This window comes from Suricata suricatta, chromosome X (genome assembly GCF_006229205.1).
Source record: "Suricata suricatta isolate VVHF042 chromosome X, meerkat_22Aug2017_6uvM2_HiC, whole genome shotgun sequence".
Lineage (NCBI taxonomy): Eukaryota > Metazoa > Chordata > Mammalia > Carnivora > Herpestidae > Suricata > Suricata suricatta.
In genome coordinates this window covers 67,205,693-67,213,342 of record NC_043717.1, presented here as the reverse complement: position 1 = coordinate 67,213,342, position 7,650 = coordinate 67,205,693, and the positions used below count along the sequence as shown (strand labels likewise).

The 7,650-nt window shown below is 39.1% G+C and overlaps 1 protein-coding gene across 2 annotated transcripts in view; it reads left to right on the top strand.

Moving 5' to 3' along the window:
- Window positions 1-7,650, top strand: part of PCDH19 (protocadherin 19) — a 159,631-nt gene that overhangs the window by 75,487 nt on the left and 76,494 nt on the right. The window lies entirely within an intron of this gene.

Below are 7,650 nucleotides of genomic sequence, written 5' to 3'. Positions count from 1 at the left end.
GTTTCTTCTCAGTATAGGTCTCTATTGTTTGCCTCCCTCCCTCGCATTAACTATTTTTCCCCTTCTCCTCTCCCATGGTCCTCTGTTAAGATTCTCCTGTTACACTTATGAGTGAAAACATACAGTATCTGTCCTTCTCTACCTGACTTATTTCACTTAGCATGACACCCTCGGGTTATATCCACATTGCTACAAATAGCAGAGTTCATTCTATCTCATTGCCATGTAGTATATCATTGTATATATAAATCACATCTTCTTGATCCATTTGTCAGTTGATGGAGATTTGACTCTTTCCATGATTTGACTATTGTTGAAAGTGCTGCTATGAACATCGGGGTACAAGTGCCCTTGTGCATCGGTGCTCCTGTATCCCTTGGGGAAATCCCTAGCCGTGCTATTGCTGGGTCATAATATTAACATTGTATTTATTATTGTTCTATCAGTGCATTGCATAACTGCATTACAGATTTCTAATACTCTCACAATTTCAAGCTGCTGATAATATGAACCACTTTATGAGGTGTAATTATGGCTTTACTATGCATAATTGCCAGCACTCTATGTTAGATAGTAGCCTTTTGATTAATCTCTGTTTTCAAATCAGGTCAATTTCCAATATACCCTTACCTCATACCCTATATAAAATGAGAAAGTCTACTAGGACTTGTGGGGACAGGTAGGGCCTTTTAGAGAACAAGTGAACATTTCCATTGCTTTCTTGAATCCTCTTTCTATTGCTTCTCATTTATTATTCACGAAGTGATGGTAAAGTGTGACCTTTGTCTTGCTTCCAACTCTGATTTGCTGCAATGCTTTTTTAAGTTGCTCAAAACTGGAGGCTACTGTGGATTTCCTCCAGTGCCTAATGCTCTTTATTTAAACTACAGACATAATTAGAGGGCTGCCAATGTTAATCAACCATGGCAGTAATCAAAATAGCTGCACCGAAAGAGAACTGTGGCGAATTTCATTGACCAGAAAACAGAAAATGATCTATTGTATTGAATCCAATTAGAAAACATCAATATTAGAGGTTAACACGTTCACTATTTCTAAGAGGGCATATTATTACTTGACTGTTTTTTGTCAGCATGATCACATATTACAATCTCAAGCAACAAGCACGTACAAGGGAAATGAATTTAGAATGATATGCCAAAGACTTACTCCTTCAGTCTTAAATAAGCTTGTGGAGGCAACTGGGTTTTAAGTGATGTATAGCAGTTGGAACTGGATTGAGGGTATTGTTTGGCCCATATTCACAGGACCATCCACGAATTTTTTCCTCCAAACATTTTACATCTTTTCAGTTGACAAGGCTCCTCAATAAAATTGCACTCTACAGGAAGGTAGGGCTCCATAGCTGCTAAGTAATAGTGAATTGAGGCACCAATAAACTAGAATTTCGAGGAAAGTAATGTACCAACTCAGATCCTGAGCCTGTGCCTTCTCTGAGCCAGAAAGGCTCAAATGCATGCTGTATTCAGGAGAGCTCATACTGTGGATCTCTGGGCTTGTAGGAGGTTTGATATTGGTTTCTTATTGTCAGTTGGACAAGCTTTACTAAGTTATAATTTCTGAAATTGGAGTTACTCCATAAAGTCATCACTAGTCATGTTAGGTCACTTTGTAAAGATGGTTGCCAATATCTCTAAAGGACAGTTGAAAGAGTTACAAAAGTCTAGGGATGAAAGTGGTTCTTTCCTGGATCTCTTGGCCTATGTGGCTGGGCTGTCCAGCTGGGAATGGAAAACTATCTTTAGTTTGTGTGTGCCAAATATATCTTTGTCTAACGTCTAGACTATACTATCCTGATTCACTCACTGAAAGTAACTAAGAAAGTCATTCTGAAGAAAATAGGTATGAAGTAGTGACTTCCTTGATGTTACCATCTTGTGTTTGCTTTCTATCTCAGTAGTTGGTAATGCCAAAAACAGTGCTCCTGGGAAAATTTCTTATTGCCCTTGTTTTTGTGTCATGGTCTTCCTGAGTTAGTATTTAACATGGCTGTAGCACTTGACCTGTGTGTTTGTATTCCTTGGCTCTTTAAGTGGGGAATAACAGTTGGCACCTGCTTGTAAAGTACTTTGATATTTGGGGATTAAAGGTGCCCTGTGCCTACAAAATAGCTTTAATACACTGTAATTATATATTTGGAGATGGTGACTGGACCCCAGGGTTTGCTACACTGGTGAATGTGATTGATAGCTATTTACTTCTCAAGTTGAATTTTGTTTATATAGGATGAGATAGTATGGCTCACATGATTGGACTCGTCTTATTTACTCCTTGTATACTTTTACTAACACTGAGGTCTTGTTAATTTTGCAATTATACCTAGAATAGACATTAACTGGTTTCTGAGAGCTGTTTATAAGCACATACTATTTTATAGTGCACAGTATCCCATAGAACACTTACCAAAAAAATCCTAGAGCCTTATTCAGAAGCGTGTGCTCATCTGCTTAATGGTATGGTGCTTAGCCTGGTCTTTCAGCAGGCTTTTTGCCTCTGAATTGCATGGATTCCTGCAGAAAACTGCTGTATTTCTCAAAACAAATTTCTGTATTAAGCATGTGCTCATCTGCTTAATGGTATGGTGCTTAGCCTGGTCTTTTAACAGGCTCTTTGCCTCTGAATTGCATGAATTCCTGGAGAAAACTGCTGCATTTCTAAAAAAAAAAAGTCTTTGTAGTAAAATTTGCCATGGGGCTGCTTTTCTAAAAGCACATCTTAAACCCAACCAAAGATGAAGGCAAAGAAAAGCATTTTTCCTAGGCTTCCTCTAGGTAGTCTGACCACATTGATGGTGCCAATGAAATTTTAAGAGTGATGATGAAAGGCCATCAAGAGGGGAGCTCTTTCAGCTTGGCTTGTTGGATCTTAACCACATAGCCTGTGTTTCCGATAGATAGCCTTGTCTTGAAAGCCACTGGAATCCTAGAATATTCTTTCACATAGAAAAATAGCTTCCACAGTGTCAATCTGTGACTCAGAGGTCTGTAATCTGGCAAAGCCTTAACTTCTTACAGAACTTTTATCTACTTCAGTTTGTAAGTACTATCATGTGTCACTGCTGCCATGCCTAGAGATGTGGTAGGACTGATAGATTGAGAAGGGTAGAGTTGCCATGACAACTGAGTGGCTCAGTCAGTTGAGCATCTGACTTTGGCTCAGGTTATGATCTCAGAGTTCATGGATTTGAACCCTGCATTGGGCTGACTTGCTGTCAGCCTGTCAACGCATATCCTGCTCCAGATACTCTGTCTCTGTCTCCCTGTCTCACTGCCCCTTCCCTGCTTATACTGTCTCTCTCAAAATAAATAAAATATTAAAAATGATACAATGTAGAAAGCACCAAACCATGTCAGCTTATCCCTGGCAGTTATATCCAGACTACTGTATATTTATAAGGCAATAGTTAGGAGTGAGGACAGAGAACAAATTGTAAGCACACAAAAAAAGGCAGTGTGTAGAATGGATGCTTTCTGAAGAAACAGGACCACTTGACCTAATAGAATTGGTCATCTGCTTTAATTGTAACAAGTAGCCTCATTATTAACCTCTTCCATCTCTGTTCATTCGTTGATACGTTATATGAATACTTGCTAAATGTCCAGGATTATGGCAATGAGAACTCAAAAGAGAGGGGTGCCTGGGTAGTTCAGTCAGTTGAGCATCTGACTCCTGATTTCAGCCTAGGTCATGATCTCACAAATTATAAGATTGAGCCCCACATGGGACTCTGTGCTCATAGCATGGAGCCTGCTTAGGATTCTCTCTCTCCCTTTCTCTCTGCCCCTCCCTTGCTCATTCTCTGACTCCCTCTCAAAATAAATAAATAAACCAAAGAATAAAAAAAAGAACTCAAGGGGCACCAGGATGTCTCAGTTGGTTGAGCGTCCAACTTCAGCTAAGGTCATGATCTCATGGCTTGGGTGTCCAAGCCCCAAGTCGGGCTTTGTGCTGACAGCTCAGAGCCTGGAGTCTGCTTCAGATTCTGTGTCTCCCTCTCTCTATATATATCTCCTCCTGCTCATGTTGTGTGTCTCTCTCTCAAAAAATAAACTAAAAAATAATTTAATAAAAGAACTCAAAAGAGAGCTTCTAGTCCAGTTGGAAAATGAATTGACTGACATACTACACATGAAATAATCATATAACTTAAGGAAATGCGTAACTATATTGCACAGTCTGTACACAGTGCTGAGAAAATGGTAAGCAATGTGGGATTACCAGTGATGTGGATATATTAAAAATGAGGAAATTAGATATGGGGGAAGTAGATGACTTATATTGGATGACCATTCAGTTAAAGATTTAGTTTAGATTTAATGCTGAGTCCCTAAAGAAACCCCTGTAAGGGGTTCCTTGAACCCTTTGAAAGAGAAGTGCTGTGATGAAAACAGTGGGTGGGGATGATTATCCACATAACATTTGCAGAATGGGCTAGAGCAAAAGGCAAATACTGATGAGAAAATGGTTTCACAAGATAAGGAAGGAAACCTGTGGAAATAGAGCTAAAGGAACATATGCATGCACTATTTCTAAAAACTTTATGAAATTTAGAACCCATTCAGAGGAGAGAAAGGTTGCCTTTATTTATGATGTGAGTTTATATGTGTAAGAAAAATAAAGTCCAAATCTTCCTATGTAAGTCACCTATCCTCATCAGGCCATTATGGTGCTATTTATCTCTATGAAGTAGCAGTGTAATTTTCAAAGTTGCATTCTAGCAGCCTTTGTATAAGTATATGCATGTTTCTGCAGGAGAGTATTGCCATGGTGTGTGTGTGTGTGTGTGTGTGTGTGTGTGTGTGTGTGTATGCATGTATGTATTTTTCATGTTTTTCTGAATGGCTGACATTTCAACCATTCCTGGTAAGAAATCCATTAATTTGTGACTTCCTTGCAAGTGCAGCCTATATCTCTTTTTTCATCTGCAGGGTTTGGTGCATGCTTTGAATGAATGAATGAATGAATGAATGAATGAATAAGAATCTTTTGTTTTAGAATCCTAGAATTTTTGGAGTTTAAAGGGAATACTGACATCATTTAGGTTATTGTTTTTATTTTATAGATAGATAAATTAAGACCTCAAGACAGATAATGTGATTTATTCAAGAACATCAGTGAGTCAGTGACAAACATGGGGAGGGAATCCAGGTTGTTCCACTAAACTGTACTGCACACTATAGTCAATGTGGATGTGTATGAGTGTGTGTGTGTGTGTACTGTATGTGTGTGTGTATGTGTGTATGTGTGTGTGGAAGATGGTTGGGAGGGAGAGAGAGAGAGGGAGAATGAGAATTAGGCCTGAAATGTGTGTAGGCATAGTTACTGGGAGATAACTTGGCTCATTTTTCAGTTCAGGATAAATATAAGCTTTCTAGTGATGGCAGCTTTAGGGATGATGCCTTTTTTTCCATCTTCATTAATTCTTGCTTCAGCTGCTGCAGTATCGATGGATGAGTCTTTGAATATACATTCTAGCTGGAGGCATATTGGCTTTATTTTTATATAGAATTTACATTTTCATTTTTATGTGTTGGGCATAGGAAGTAGGAAAAAGCTATTTGTCAATTCATTTCCTAAAAATGCCTTTGTGAAAAGATGTCATTTGAACATCTAAAATAGCAATCAGTTTTAGAAAAATTATGGATCATTTCATCATTGATCAATAAGTACAATTATCATTATTAGACATCAGCCACTAAAAAGGGACTCGTATTTTAAAACCACTTTGCTGTGCATCTGATTTGAGATTCCAGTTTTCCTGTTTCTATTGCTAAAATGATTAAGAGTTTAAAAAACAAAATTGATAACAGATTGCAATTAGAATGCTTTTCAGTTTGACAGGACTTTTAAAGTGCATTTTTAAATGGATATTCATTTTCAGATGAAAACCTTAGGGTTTGAGGAATCTCTGTTTTAATCTGAGGGTCTGTAACCGTTATTAGCTGTGTATTATGACCTGGGGATTTGTGATACTGGGCAAAGATTCTAGTCCTGGATATCTGCATTGATTGTTTTTTTCCCTCCTTTGGGTTGAAGTCTCCCCTGATGATAAATGTGGAGATGAGAGAGTCACAGTCACTCTTCCAGAGACAAGGGTAAAATTCAGTGAACTGTAAAAGTAATGCAAAATGACAATTAAAGTCTGGCATTCTGGTACCTTGGGGGACCTGACAAAATGGAAGCATTTGACTTCTGATGTGCCAGACTTATTAATATAGAGACATAATAGCATAACACCTACCCCAAAGCCTCGCTGAAAAACCCACATATCCAAGATGGAGCTCAGAATAGAAAGTAGTCATCAAACAAGGCTCCAAAGCAGGTAAAAACCAAAAAGCAACAAGAACCAAAACATTACACAAAGTCTCTGTATTAAAGATCATGTAATTTCTCTCTTAGAACAACAACTATTCAGCTGTCTGCTCAAACCTTAACTATTATTTTCTAGCCAAATATAACTAGTTTCTAAGAATACAGTAGAGTGAAGGTATCAAACTAGAAATGGAAGAGGAGCTGTTTTTGATATATTGATAGCACTGAGAAGTAACAACGCTGAGTGTTTAATAGTAAGGTAGTGAAAGACATATGTTAAAAACTAAAGACAAGAACTCAAAAACCATAGCGTTTTGGGGTCAGTGAGTGTACAAGCCAAACCTGCATGGTGCAGTGATTTATGTTTAGAAAGGTGCTCCTAAATAACCAATAAACAACAATATGATTCCCTTCAGAAACAAGACAGACTCTCTTTCCCTCTTCCCCTCCTCCTGGTCCTCCATTAGGTTTCTCCTGGTCTCCTGTTAGACCTATGAGTGAAAACATATGGTATCTGTCCTTCTCTGCCTGACTTATTTCGCTTAGCATGACACCCTCGAGGTCCATTCACGTTGCCACGAATAGCCAGATTTCATTTCTCATTGCCATGTAGTATTCCATTGTGTATATATACCACATCTTCTTTATACATTCTTTAGCTGATGGACATTTAGGCTCTTTGCATGATATGGCTATTGTTGACAATGCTGGTATGAACATTGGGATACATGTGCCCCTCTGCATCAGCACTTCTGTATCCCTTGGGTAAAACCCTAGCAGTGCTATTGTTGGGTCATAGGGGAGTTCTATGGATAGTTTTTTGAGGAACTTCCACACTGTTTTCCAGAGCAGCTGCAGCAGTTTACATTGCCACCAACAGTGTAGGAGGGTGCCCATCTCTCCACACCCTCTCCAACATCTATAGTCTCTTGATTTGTTGATTTTAGCCACTCTGACTGGTGTGAGGTGGTATCTCAGTATGGTTTTGTGTTTTCTTAAATAATAGTTTATTGTCAAATTGGTTTCCATATAACACCCAGTGCTTCTCCCCACAAGTGCCCCCCACAATGACCATCACCCCCTCCCTCCCTCCCTCCCCCTCCCCTTTCAGTCCATGGTTCCTTTCCAGTATTCAGTAGTCTCCCTTGATCTGTGTCCCTCACTCTTCCCCGCTCTCTTTCCCCCTTCCTCTCCCCCTGGTCCCCTGCCAGGTCTCTCCTGTTAGACCTATGAATGCAAACATACGGTATCTATCCTTCTCTGCCTCATTTATTTCGCTTAGCATGACACCCTCAAGGTCCATCCAGTTTCCTACAA